Here is a 14,190-nt window from a genome sequence, read left to right on the forward strand (position 1 = left end):
ATGGGAGGGTTCCTGATAGTGCTTGGTTTATGGTCTTTATCCCGCGGCGGTGCAGAGGTGACTTTCCGGAGCTCTGCTCGCCGCCGCCCAATTAAGCGTTAAATATGGCACCCTCAACCTGCATACAGTTTTGTTCCTGGCCGGGAGCCGAGCAGAGGAGCTAGGAAGTGGAAACCGCGATCCTGGGAGGTGCGGGACATGCGGGGAAGGAAGAGCAGCGGGCGGCCTGGAGGCTTCGTGGAAGAGCAGAGCTGATCTCCAGTAGGTCGGCTGGTTAGTGCGGGGTCGCCAGCATCGTCTAGGCCCTGTAGTTGCGGAGACCAAGGTGGACCGTTGTGCCGGCAGATCGCGAGGAGGGGTACTGAAGAGCAGGACACCCCCGGTCAAGAGGAGCAAAGCCCAGGAGCATAGTAGACGTGTGCCTGCCCCGGAGGATTTACAAATACAAGTAAGGCTGTTGGGACTGTGGGGCACATCGATGGACCCCTGAGCGTACACAACAGCTCAGGGCAAGGTGGGTGTCTACAGGAGGCCAGAAGGGGAGATGAGAAGCGGAGCCCTGCAGGTTGTCTATACTTTGAAGCCGGGAAACCCAGAGAGCTGGCTTCTGGAACCAGAGCACTAGAATCAGGATGTGCTGATCTGGGGGGGCACTATTTTATGCCAAGTTTGCTGTAACTCTTACTCTGGGTCCACCATCTTGTTGGCTTCAACCGTTTCCCGCATGTACAACTAGCCTTTTTTCATTAGTCTGTCTAAACCTGCAATTGTTTGCCATCAATGCTGCAGCAGTCCTGGAGAAATGTGTCATGGGAGTGCTTTTGTCTGTGCGTGTATGAAGGGGTGTGTGCGGACGCACGTGTGTGTGTGTGTGTGTGCCTGTGCGTGTATGAAAGACTATGTTCACATTTCTGTGTGCTTGTGCATGTCTGTGCATGTGATGGTGTGGACATCTATTTGGGTGTTTTTGTATTAGAGCATGTGATTCTATGTGTGCTTGTGTTTGTGCGAGCAGATGTTTCTGTATGTGTGCTTATGTCTGTGTGTATGATGGTGTGTGCAGGTATGTGAGTGTCTTTGCATTAGAACATGGGATTGTATGTGTGCTTGTGCGTGTGGATGTTTCTGAATGCGTACTTATATGCGCCCTCTGTTCACGTGTGAGAGTGTGTGTGCACATTTGCTTGTGTTTTTGCATGTCTGTGTGTGTGATTGGGTGTGTGTGTGCATGTATTTTGTGTGTACGTCCTTGGGTAATTTTGTTCTGGAGCACGTGATTGCATGTGTGCCTGTGTTTTGTGTGTGCGTGTCTGCGTGTATGAGAGTGTGAGTGCATTTGTGTGTGCTTGTGCATGTCTGTGCATGTGACGATGCTTACGTGTGCATGTATTTGGGTGTTTTTGTATTAGAGCATGCAATTTTATGTGTGCTTGTGTTCTTGGATGTTTTCTGTCTATGTGCTTGTGTGTGTGTGTGTCAGTGCGCATATGAGACTGTTTGCTCACATTTGTGTGTGCTTGTGCATGTCTGTGGGTGTGATGGTATGTGCACGCTGGATTTGTTATTCTCTGGCAGCCGCTGTCCTGGATAATGACCTTAACTGCCAGATGCTTGACCTTGGGATGGCAACCAGTGTATCAGTGTACAGTACAGTCCCCTTCATGACCCCAAGATGGCTTCCATAATGGCTCATTAATTAAATTTGTTCCCATTTAGTACTCTTTCTCTCTTTGTCTACCTCCCTATCTCTCATCTTGCTTGCTAGTCTGCCTAGCCACCTGTATTTTGTGCCCTTTGACTAAGCACTCCTTTTCCCCTTGTTAGGGAAAGATCCAATATTTATACTCTGGAGTCTCAGAAAACCCGCTGAGAGAGTCCACGGTGCCGAGGGAACCACACACAGCTGAGGTATGGTATGCCACCACTTGCCAAAGCACTCCCTCTCCCCTTTTTGGGGAAGGATCCAGAATGTAGGCCTTGGAGTCTCAGAGACGCCTCTGAGAGAGTCCACTGCGTAAAGGGAGCCTCCTGCAACTGAGATAGGGAAGTGATACCACTTCCCCTGGGATCACAGCTTACTGGACTTTGGACGTTGCTTTGACTCGTCGACCGGTTTGTGTTCCCCGTCGCCCTTCCTCTCCTCTTTCCATGCGGTGTCCTTCACCCTCCCCTCCTCTTTCCCGCCTTCATTACCTGTCTACTTCCCCAGCTCCTTCCCCCTCCCCTGAATCTTCCCCCCTGCCTGCTTTTCCCCTTACGTATTTGTGCTTATTTTTTATTTCGACCATACAAGTAACTATGTTGCCATGCTCTAATAACTGTGCAAACTTTGTAACGATGTAACCTGTAACTATGATCTGATGCTCATGTAAAGTGCTCTGATACCTCCGGGTCTAGCCAGCGCTATATAAAACCTTTAAAATAAATAAAAATATAATAAACTAATACATGTGGAAAGCGATGTTTGCTTTTTGTAATATTTCCGTGAGTGGTTCAATGTATAAATTGAATAGCGCGGGAGATAGCGTTGATCCTTGTAGAACTCCGATTGTATTACTGGTTGGGTCTGAAAGGGTTTGGTTGACAATTAATTTTTGTGATCTGTTCACAAGAAAGGAGCTGAACCAATTAATGACTGTACCCTCTAGTTCCATTCTGTTTTTCTACCGATCTAGTATTTTGGCATGGTTCACCGTGTCGAAAGCTGACGAGAGGTCCAGCATGATTAAGAGGCAAGTTTCATTGTGGTCAAGAGCCAGTAATGAATCATCGACTATGTGCAGAATTGCAGTTTCTGTACTATGGTTTGGTCTGAAGCCAGATTGTCAATCATTTAACAGGTTGAAATCAGAAATGTGTAGACTCAGTTGCTGTTGGGCACATTTTTTCAGAACTTTGGCTAACATGGGAATGTTAGTTACAGATCTGAAATTGTTTGGATCAGAAAGGTTCTCTGTTGGGCTTTTTAAAAGAGGAATGACTTGCCCTGTTTTCAGGCAGGCCGGGATTTGGCCTTGTGATAATGAGGCATTTATGACCTTAGTCCAAAACAGGTTTAACAGGTGGTTTATGGAAGACCAGCACTTTGCCGGTAGGGGACCATTATAGTCATTATTAGGTTTAGTGGTCAACATTATCTTTAACATTTCTAAACCACTGACAGGTTTAAATCCTGACCATCTGGCATTGTATTTTTTTTGCTTTTTTGAGTTCCCCCTGAAGACTGAGAAATCTTCACTATTTAGGCTAGTTTTGGTGATGACTGGTGCCAATTTAGCTGATTTATTAGATTGTTCTTTAAGTAGATCGAATAATTTGCTGGGTCTACTTACTGCATTATCCAATTCTTGTAATGCTTTTATTACAAGCTTTCCTTGATTGTCTCAGTAGGGTTAGGTGGGGCAAAGAAGGGTGTTGTCGCCATTTGCGTTCTGATAGTAAAAGTGATCTCCTTTCTTCATTGAGGGCTTCATTGAACCACAGGTTTTTGTCTTTGTCAGAGATCCTTTTCAGTTTTAAAGGGGCTATGTCCTCGATAATGCTTGACATTGTCTTGTTATAGTGCAGCATGAGGTCACTGATGTCAACCATGCTCTTGGGTTGCTGCAAATCTAATTAACACTGTGCGGCTATGTTTTCCATATTAATACCTCTAGTGTCCCTGGTCCATTTTGTGGGTTTAATAGCTTGTGAAAATGATTTGGTTTTTTTTAGGGGAAATTTCGAATGTGATTATGTGGTGATCAGACCAATCGCAGGGTGTGATTACAATATTCTCTATCGCTTTCTCTTTAGCTATGATCCAATCTAAGGTAGAGCCTTTGGAGTGAGTGGGGAGATGACATCCTTGGACTAATGATTGCTCTTCCAGGAAGGTTTTAAGGATGGTGATTTGACTGTCAACCTGATCCTCCCAATGAATATTGAAGTCTCCTAAGAAGATATCGTTAGACTGTGGATTAGAGTTGGTGGTAATGATTTCTATCATCTGGTCTATGAACTTGGTCTTTGTACCAGGGGGGTGGTAGAGTGCATGGAGTTTACAATTTTGGTTAGCTGCTGATCTTAAAGACATGCCCAAATATTCATAAGATTCTAATGGGTCATCATGTATTTTTGTGACGGAAAAGTCTGATTTGTGTATACAAGCAATGCCTCTACCCATCTGTCATTTCTGTCCTGTCTCATAATCTGGTAGTTCGAGGGTACTGAGTTATACAAAAAGGGGCTGAGCTGTTCCTAGGGATAATGAATGTACGTGTCACGCTGGTGTTTCGAGATGCTGTAGGGTTTAGTAGGTCCTACAGTGGGGCATCCATTTTGTTGGATGTAATGCCCTCACACACCCTTTCAGGTTTCCTGCTTCATCATCTGGGCTGCTCCTCGTTGGGTCGGCGGTGCAATACCCAACGGGCGACACCTCAAGGAGGGGCACTTTGATGGAGATCTTCTATCCATCTGCCGTTTAGATGAAGTGAGGGTGTGGAGCCAGAATGGTGTAGACGTTTTATGTGAGTTAAAATAGGGCTAGGAGTACCAGGATCAAGTTTATTCTGGGGGTCCCCTGCTCTAATTAAAATAAAAGACTAACCGGTACTCGCTGGATTGTTATGCTTCCTATTCAGAGTCTCAGTATATTGTGTGTTCTAGACGGTCAACATGTTTCTCGCTTGTGTGTATGTTTCCTTTCGAACTCAGACAAAACTCCGGATGTCAAAACCCGATGTACAGGCCACCAGGTACTGTTGTTACATGCACATTTAACTGATTAGGTGAGTCAAGTGTTCTAACCACCTAAGTTATTGCTATTGCTGTTTTTTATTAAGTATCTCCACAGGGGTATGCTCACTACCTTGCTCACTGAGGAGTAACTTCCACACTGTTCTATGGTTTTTAACTCACATGCTAGCTGCCTCTGATCTAGCATGACACCTTGAATGTACATAGTCACCTTATGATTGTTTTATGAGAGACCTGTTGTGATTTGCTCTTTTTTCTCCAAATCCAGGTAAATGAAGCGCAACACAGGTATTACACATGGAGCATTTTTCTATGGTAGATAATTTTATCTTCATGTATTAGATACTCAGGTAGATTGTACTCACGTAGACAGTTTTTTTCGAATAGATTTTCATCATATGGGTCTTGAAGAATCGCTAGTTAATACACACAAGCGAGAAACATGTTGACCGTCTAGAACACACACTATACTGAGACTCCGAATAGGAAGCATAACGTTCCAGGGAGTACCGGTTAGTCTTTTAATTTAATTAGAGCAGGGGGGCCCCGAGAATAAACTTGATCCTGGTACTCCTAGCCCTATTTTAACTCACATAATACGTCTACACCATTCTGGCCCCACACCCTCACTTCATCTAAACGGCAGTTGGATAGAAGATCTCCGCCAAAGTGCCCCTACTTGAGGTGTCACCCGTTGGGTATTGCACCGCCGACCCAACGAGGAGCAGCCCAGATGATGAAGCATGACACCTGAAAGGGTGTGAGAGGGCATTACATCCAACAAAATGGATGCCCCACTGTAGGACCTACTAAACCCTACAGCATCCAGAAACACCAGCGTAACACGTACATTCATTACCCCTAGGAACAGCTCAGCCCCTTTTTGTATAACTCACGACTTCAGGGCATACGCTGAGCTTGGACCTACCACTCCATAGGAGTGACCATCGCCCTACCAAACAAACCCTCCCCCTTGTTTGTAAACAGTTTGGGGGTACTAACAGGTCTAAGCACGGCGAAGGACGACTCAGATAGGCATGTTTCAGTTAAGATGGTTACGTCAATTTCATGGCTTAGTATGAGGTCGGCTATGTCAGCCGCTTGTTTATTTGCTGAACGACAGTTAAGTAGTATGCACCGAATGTGTTCCTGATCATTGATCCTAGGCTAAGCAGACTTTTAAGGCAATAATGACATATTCTTTAGGTTGTTGGCATTAAGCCTTCTATCTTTGGACTGAGAAGTTCTGTCAGCATTCGTTATGATTGTTTGGATGTGGTTTTCTCCTATCTTATTATGAGAAGTAGGAGTAGGTTCATATGTAGACAGAATGGATAATAACTTACTATTTGTCAGATAGTTGAGTTGAGACCGTGGGCGGTAAATTCTGTGTGATGCCGCCAAAGGGGTAGAACGGTGTTTAACTTGTGTTTCCACCGAGGGAAACTGAAGAACCTCCTTTTTTGCAAGCCATTTCTCTGATAGGCACAGCAGGTTTTTCATATCTCTAATAGCGGATAGCCTAGATTTGTAAGTCTTGCTAGATTGCGAGCTGAGATTTATAAAATCCCCATTTGTTAGTGGTATTCTGGTTTTTCCTGAGTCTAATCTATGAAGTATACTAGTGGGTTGTTGTGTAGGTGCTCCTATTGGAAGGATAGCTTTGACTATCGCTGCAGTATCGGTGCGTATTTTATTGTGCCTAGAAACAGATCCGCAACTCCCTGTGATGTTCACATGCGTGTCCCTCCCGCTATCATGTTCAACTAGTGAATTTTCCAACCTTCTGACTGTTCCCATTAGAGGGTCAAGATCAGAGTTAGGGTGAAGAATGGGAGCGAGAATCAAAGGGTGAATCAAAGGGTGAAGAGACTACTGAACATGTTGTGTTGATGCCCCTACCTTCTGACTTGCTGGATTCATGATACAATTATTGGGGCTCATCGTTGGATGAAGTGCCTTTTAATGACAAGGCAGGATCCGTCTGTTGTGGTTCTCTATAACTGGTTTTTCCAGTTTTGCTATCACTCAATTGATTTCATGAGGTAACATTTGGGGCTTGACATTGATGGTTATGCAAGCTAGCACACTAGCGCTACCATTTGCCATAGCCTGCGAAATACAAGGTTTGCCGATACAATGGTTGGGGTTCTTCCTTGGAATTAATGCAACCTAACGATATAACTTGATTAGACTGTTTTGAGACTCTCTCCTTGCCTATTTCAACCATAGCTGGTAGGTTCACATGTGGGACTATGGCTTGAGGGTTCATATTTGGATTATGTTTTCTTGAGGTGGAACTGCTGAGGACCTGTTTTTTTAATATTGAAAATAATTCTTCAAAGCGTTGCAGATCTTTGTTGGACGCTTGAATAGGAAACGTGCCATTTTTATAACACGTTATATTAAATGTTGCTCTCAGTTTTCTAGATGGAGTAATGAGCAACTTAGTTCCATAGGGAATGTTTTTTGATTCCTGAATTTTCAGTGAATTATTTAGTGTGTTTCCCCATCTGGCATTCTAGTAGTAAAGAAAATAAAGTAATTAATAATCACGCCTTTTTTTAAGTTGAAATATGGATCTAGAATAAGTGTTTCTGGGTTAGTTCTGAGGATGTTTTGTTTAAACGATTTGGAGGCCTTTTTAGTCATTTTGGCAGGGTACATTATTGAATATGAGTTCTTTCTTTCTGGTTTTAGATGGTGTCCTGTCATGTATTAGATTAGAGAGTTCGGACCTTATTTTTACTGATATGCTTCTGTAGGTAATAACGCTATCCATAGATTCTTTGGCGGAAATACGAGCCAGTGACTGTCTGTAATGTCATCATTTAAGTCACATGCTATTGATCTCAAGCATTTGACTTACTGAGGCCTACCGCCTAAACAACGTTGAGAACGATAGCAATGTTTCGCACATATTCTTAGCTTCACTAAAAAGTAAAAGACGAAGTTTCAATTATAAGCTGTGCTCTGCCCCTACCAAAATGGCTACCATGGTAGCATCAAGCTGGAGTGGAGTGAAGTCCTATGTCTCTGTTAGTGGATCAGATTTCTTGAAAATGGTAGTCCTTTGTTAATGTCTACTCATCCCTCTCCGTGATGTAGTCCTCTGTTAACTTCTATTCAAGAGACCCACTTGTTGCAATCCTCTGATGCTTTCCTAGATCATAAGTCATATCTCAGTTTTCCTTCTATGCCATTTTGTGCAGAGGCTGACTAATTTCAGTCAGTTCAAACAGATAGACAGTTCCCCAAAATGGTGGCTGCACTACTTATATCCTGGATACAACACAAGTGTGGGCCAGCCTTTTTGCAAATAGCCCAGAGATGTGACAATGTTATTCAAAATCCTGGGACAAAGTTTCACGCATCCTGTATTCATTACCTAGCAACCAAGCCTCCCCTGTGTTGAGAGGTCCCTCTGTGCCTCCCTATATCACAGCCCGTCCCCCAACCCTCTGTGCCTCCCTAGATCACAGCCCTTCCTCAGACCCTCTGTGCCTCCTTAGATCACAGCCCGTCCCCAGTCTCCAGACTCAGAACCACCCGAATAGACCCTCATCCCGGGAAACTTAAATTGTTACTTTCATGCACCACTACCAGAGAGACCAAAGCGCCTCACCAATTGTCCGTCTTGCATTTCCCTGCTTTCACTAGCGTAGGGATGAGGGTGATCATTCCACACGGCGTGCTCCTGATTCATGTGATGCTATGTCGGAGGCTCTCAGCGCCAATCTCCATCTCATATTGCATTGCCCGCCACCATTTATGAGCTCCTCAGTGAAGCGGAGTATGATCGGTTTCCTTTAGGCTGTGGGTGATGGACGGGCTTCTTTCACGCAGCTCCTCAATGCAGCAATAATTGATGACTTCCTGAGAGGCTGGATGCTCTCGGCAATGCCCTTTGCCTCGCACCGCAGTAATGGACGACTTCTTGAAAGTCTAGGAGCTCTCGGCAATGCCCTCCGCCTCGCACCGCAGCAATGGATGATTTCCTGAGGGGCTGGGGGTTCTCGGCAATGTCCTCCGCCTCACACCGCAGTAACATACAACTTCCTGAGAGGCTGGGAGCTCTTGGTGCTGTTCTCCTCCTCACACTGCGCTGCCCGCCGCCATTCATGATCTCTTCAGAGAGGCTTAGTATGAGTGGTTTTGCAGAGGCATTTTCCTGCAGGCAGCGAAGATAGCATAGCGTTAGTAATAGAATAGTACACACAACTGCACAAGTATTATTTTTGCTTTATGTCTTTGTACACTCAGGATACTGTAATTCATCAACTTCCACCGAAAGGAGGTGTTTGTGCAATGTTTTTCTTCCAAAGTACTATACCCCATGCACTCCCACTGCATTGCGGTGAGTTCTCATTACTGCATAACCAGACTGTTGTACCCCATTGATTCCTAGAATCTGGAGGTGAGTGCTTCTTCTTGCGCACTCAGGGGCAGATTTAAAAGCTCCTTGCGCAACTTTTGCGTCACTTTTCCCATGTTAAAAGTGGTGCAAGGGGCTTGTAAATCTGCCCCTCAAACTGTTGCAACCTATCCACTCTCACTGCCCGGAGGTAATTATGCATTCGTACACATTCGTGCCCACTCTCTCTGCTCACAGGTGACTTCTCATTGCTTCAGAAACAAGCTTCTTTGCTCACCTTGTGCCATTGTTGTGATTCAAAGAGGGTGCACCACGTGTCGAAGCAGCCTTCTCCCACGTTGTTACAATGGCCACGCATCATCGCAGAATCCTCGAATATCGAGCTTTGGAGGAATTGGGAGGGACGCCAATTTGTAAACACAACCTGTAAGATAAAAATGAAGTTAATATTGTGCGACATTTCTTTATCAAATGAGTGAGGAAGTGAAAGAGTGACTGAAAAGAATATTTGCAGTTCACCTTTCTGTCACCGGTGTGTCTTTCACCACGTGCCAGGACATGATGCACCCTGAAGCTTTACATCTAACAGGTAGTAAAAGAAAGATGTTATGATTGGTAATTGTTACTATCTTAATGTGGAGTGTCGTATGGTTTATGGGCCTCTTTTGTGTGTATGTTAAGTTAGCATGGCTTGTTCGAAGATTACACATACCATGTATATAACTACTACATTTCAGTGGACAACCCCGACTCATTTTGCAAATATACTTCCAATTTTCTGCATTAATTGTTGCCAACATTACATCCAAAAATGTGACACAATACAACAAGAAAGAGGCCCAAGGAGCTTGTAAATCTGCCCAAGAGTGTATGCAGCAGTCTATGTATACTGACTGGGGAATTGTTAAGAGGCAGGTATGAGGAGAGAGGGAGGATTAAAAAGGACAGAGGAGGGGATATAAAAAGAAGGGGGAGTATTAGGAAACAGAGGAGACAATGATGACAAAGGGGGACTAAAAGGACAGGAGGGACTATGAGAACAAGCAGCACTATGAGAAAAGACAAGTGAGAATAAGGAAAGAGGGGAAATATCAGAAGAGAGGGGACAGAATAAGCAGAGAGATGTAGACTGTGTGGAGACACAGGAGAGATTATTGAAAAGGGGCAATTATAATTCCTTAATGTACACCAACGGTCACTGTGATTCTAGACAAAAAAAATTAAAACCATACATTTTACCAAAACACATTTACTACACTAAAACGTTTAAATGACTAAACACATTCCATGTATATAACTACTACATTTCAGAGGAGAACCCTGACTCATTTTACAACAACATTTTCAATTTGCTGCATTATTTTTTGCCAACATTACATCAAAAAATGTGACACAATAGAACGAGAAAGAGGTCCAAGATGCTTGTAAATTTGCCCAAGAGTGTATGCAGCAGTCTATGTATACTGACTGGGGATTTGTTAAGAGGGAGGTATGATGACAGAGGGAGGAGTAAGAGGACAGAGGAGGGAGTATAAAAAGAAAGGGGAGTATTAGGAAACAGAGGAGACAATGAGGACAGAGGGGGACTAAGAGGACAGGAGGGACTATGAGAACAAGCAGCACTATGAGAAAAGACAAGGGAGAATACGGAAAGAGGGGAAATATCAGAAGAGAGGGGACAGTATAAGCAGAGAGAGGTAGACTGTGAGGAGAGACAGGAGAGATTATTGAAAAAGGGGCAAGTATAATTCCTTAATGTACACAGACACTCAGTTTGATTCTAGACAAAAAAAATTAAAACCATACATTTTACCAAAAACACATTTACTACACTAAAACGTTTAAGTGACTGAACACATATCATTTGTATAACTACTACATTTCAGTGGACAACCCTGACTCATTTTGAAAATATCTTTCCAATTTGCTGCATTATTTTTCGAATATTACATCCAAAAATGTGACACAATACAACAAGAAAGAGGCCCAAGGAGCTTGTAATGTAATGTAATGTAATGCAATATTGCATTTATACCGCAGCTGTCGCTCCAAGGAGCATTTACGCGCCCACTGTTGACCAAGATCTATCATACGGTCAGGCAGCTTATGGTAATTAGTCCCGCTGTCACACTAGTGCTCTAGCGCAGGTATCCCGTAAATTAAAAACCCAGGTTTTCAGAGCCTTCCGAAATTCGGATTCCCGCTCCAATACCCGGAGTTGAGGGGGAAGAGTGTTCCAGGCTTTTGAGCCTAGGACTGGTAGTGATTTACCTCCTCTCGTGCTAAGTCTAAAAGCTGGAACCGCCAGTAGGTTAGCACTTGAGGACCTCAAGGTACGTGGAGGTCGGTACCTAGAGAACTTCTCCCGTAGATATTTCGCCCCTTGGGAGTGAACGGCTCTAAAGGTTATAATCAGGATCTTAAACAGGACCCGTTTGATTATCGGTAGCCAGTGCAAAGTTTTTAATGCCGCCGATGATGATGATCTCCTCGGCCATTTCAGCACCAGCCTGGCTGCTGCATGTTGCACCATCTGGAGTTTATAAGTAACAGCTTTGTTTGTCCCTGCGTATAGACTGTTACAATAGTCTATCCTTGATGTCACAAGGGCGACCGCTACCGTCTTTCTAGCCGCCTGAGGAAGTAGATCAAAAAATGTCCTTAGTCCCTTGATGATCCCAAAGAAGGTCCCAGCTACTGTCAGTGCTTGTTGCTTGAAAGATAGGGCGGTGTCAAAGTTGATCCCCAAATTACGAGCCGAATTGGTAGTATGAGGTGGTATCTCTGCCTTCTGTGGCCACCATAGTTTGGGGACAAAGTCGTTTTGTGGACCCATTGGCACGATCTCTGTCTTGCCCGTATTACATTTCAGATGGTTCTTCCCCATCCAATTGAAAGTGGCCGTGAGGCAACATTTAAGATTTTCTTCCCAGTCCTGAGTATCTTTATGAAGTACCAGGGTTAGTTGCGTGTCATCGGCATATGTGACAATATCAATGCCAAATGATGATATCAGCCTAATCAGAGGGGTGGTGTACACATTAAACAATGTCGGGCTCAGACTAGAACCTTGTGGTACTCCTGTCGTGAATAATTTTTCCTTCGAACAGAAATTGCCCAGGGTAACCACTTGTCTCCTGCCACTCAGAAAGTTCTTGATCCATTCCGGGACCCTACCAGTAATGCCAGATGTTACTAGCCGGTCAATCAAGATCATATGTGAGACCGTGTCGAAGGCTGCCGACAGATCTAATAAAACGAGGACAGCCTTTTTACCCTGGTCAAGGGCCATACGGATTGTATCGGTGGTATACAGGAGAGCTGACTCAGTTGAGTGTTGTGCTCTAAATCCTGATTGGTTAGGGTGCGATGCCTCGCTATCCTCCAGGAACTTTGTGATTTGTTTGTTTACAAAAGATTATGTGATCTTACATAATACAGGGAGTAATGAAATTGGCCGGAGGTTGGATAATATAGTGGGGTCAGACATCTGTTTTTTCTGCATGGGTTTGACCGCCGCTAATTTCCATTCTAGAGGGATTTTAGCTGTGGCTAATGAGGTATTTACAATTTCGTTGATCGTAGGGTTGACAACGTCAACGATCGAGTGTAGGAAAGCGGGGGGGGCATGGATCAAACGGTGACCCTGATTTAGCAGTCAGTATTGCCCGATAGGTGTCCTCCAGGCTAATTGGCCGAAAGATCGCCAGCTGGTCCATAGGACCTTTCCCCATGCTGTTCCCTTCTCCTGACTCTATGGCAGGGACTACAAAGTCCTTCGTGAGACCCTGTACTTTTTCCTTCAAAGTACTCTGCAATAGTGTTACAGAGACTCTCAGAGGGAGGGATTTCTTGCACTAATATCCTGGGATTATTAAAGCTATTTACGATCTTAAAGATAGCTTTTTGTTTGCTGCTTGATGATTCAACTGCTGCAGTGTAAAATTTAATCTTTGCTTGTTTAATGAGTGCGTGGTATGAACTCCTAGCTATTTTATAATTACAGCGCTCGTCGTCACGATAATCTTTCCACCATTTTCATTCGGCTCTCCAACCTCCCTTTGTTTTGTTTTAAGTGACTGATCAAACCAGGGGGATGATCGTCTCTTATGGCCTGGCCTCTTTCCACTTTTCATAGGACCCGCCTTAGCTTTGATCTCGGACATCCATTCCCTAAAAATTTTATTGTCCGTTTCAAGATTACCTAATAAATGGGGCCTGCAATCACTGGCCATTGCGGTAAATCTGCCCAAGAGTGTATGCAGCAGTCTATGTATACTGACTGGGGAATTGTTAAATAGAGGTATGAGGAAAGAGGGAGGATTAAGAGGACAGAGGAGGGAGTATAAAAAGAAGCGGGAGTATTAGGAGACAGGAGACAATGATGACAGAAGGAGACTAATAGGACATAGGGACTATAAGAACAAGCAGCACTATGAGAAAAGACAAGGGAGAATAAGGAAAGAGGGGAAATATCAGAAGAGAGGGGACAGTATAAGCAGAGAGAGGTAGACTGTGAGGAGAGACTGGAGAGATTATTGAAAAAGGGGCAATTATAATTCCTTAATGTACACAGACGCTCAGTGTGATTCTAGACAAAAAAAATAAAACCATACATTTTACCAAAACACATTTACTACACTAAAACAATTAAATGACTGAACACATACCATGTATATAACTACTATATTTCAGTTGAGAACCCTGACTTATTTTACAAATACATTTGGAATTTCCTGCATTCTTTTTTGCCAACATTACATCAAAAAATGTGACACAATACAACAAGAAAGAGGCCCAAGGAGCTTGTAAATCTGCCATAGAGTGTATGCAGCAGTCTATGTATACTGACTGGGGAATTGTTAAGAGGGAGGTATGAGGAGAGAGGGAGGATTAAAAAGGACAGAGGAGGGAGTATCAAAAGAAGGGGGAGTATTAGGAGACAGAGGAGACAATGATGACAGATGAGGACTAAGAGGACACGAGGGACTTTGAGAACAAGCAGCACTATGAGAAAAGACAAGAGAGATTAAGGAAAGAGGGGAAATATCAGAAGAGAGGGACAGTATAATCAG

The 14,190-nt window shown here is 43.9% G+C and overlaps 1 protein-coding gene across 1 annotated transcript in view; it reads left to right on the forward strand.

Moving 5' to 3' along the window:
* The window catches only part of LOC144805440 (uncharacterized), a 947,065-nt gene that overhangs the window by 674,146 nt on the left and 258,729 nt on the right, over positions 1-14,190 (forward strand).

The sequence above is a fragment of the Lissotriton helveticus genome, assembly GCF_964261635.1.
Source record: "Lissotriton helveticus chromosome 1_1 unlocalized genomic scaffold, aLisHel1.1 SUPER_1_unloc_10, whole genome shotgun sequence".
Lineage (NCBI taxonomy): Eukaryota > Metazoa > Chordata > Amphibia > Caudata > Salamandridae > Lissotriton > Lissotriton helveticus.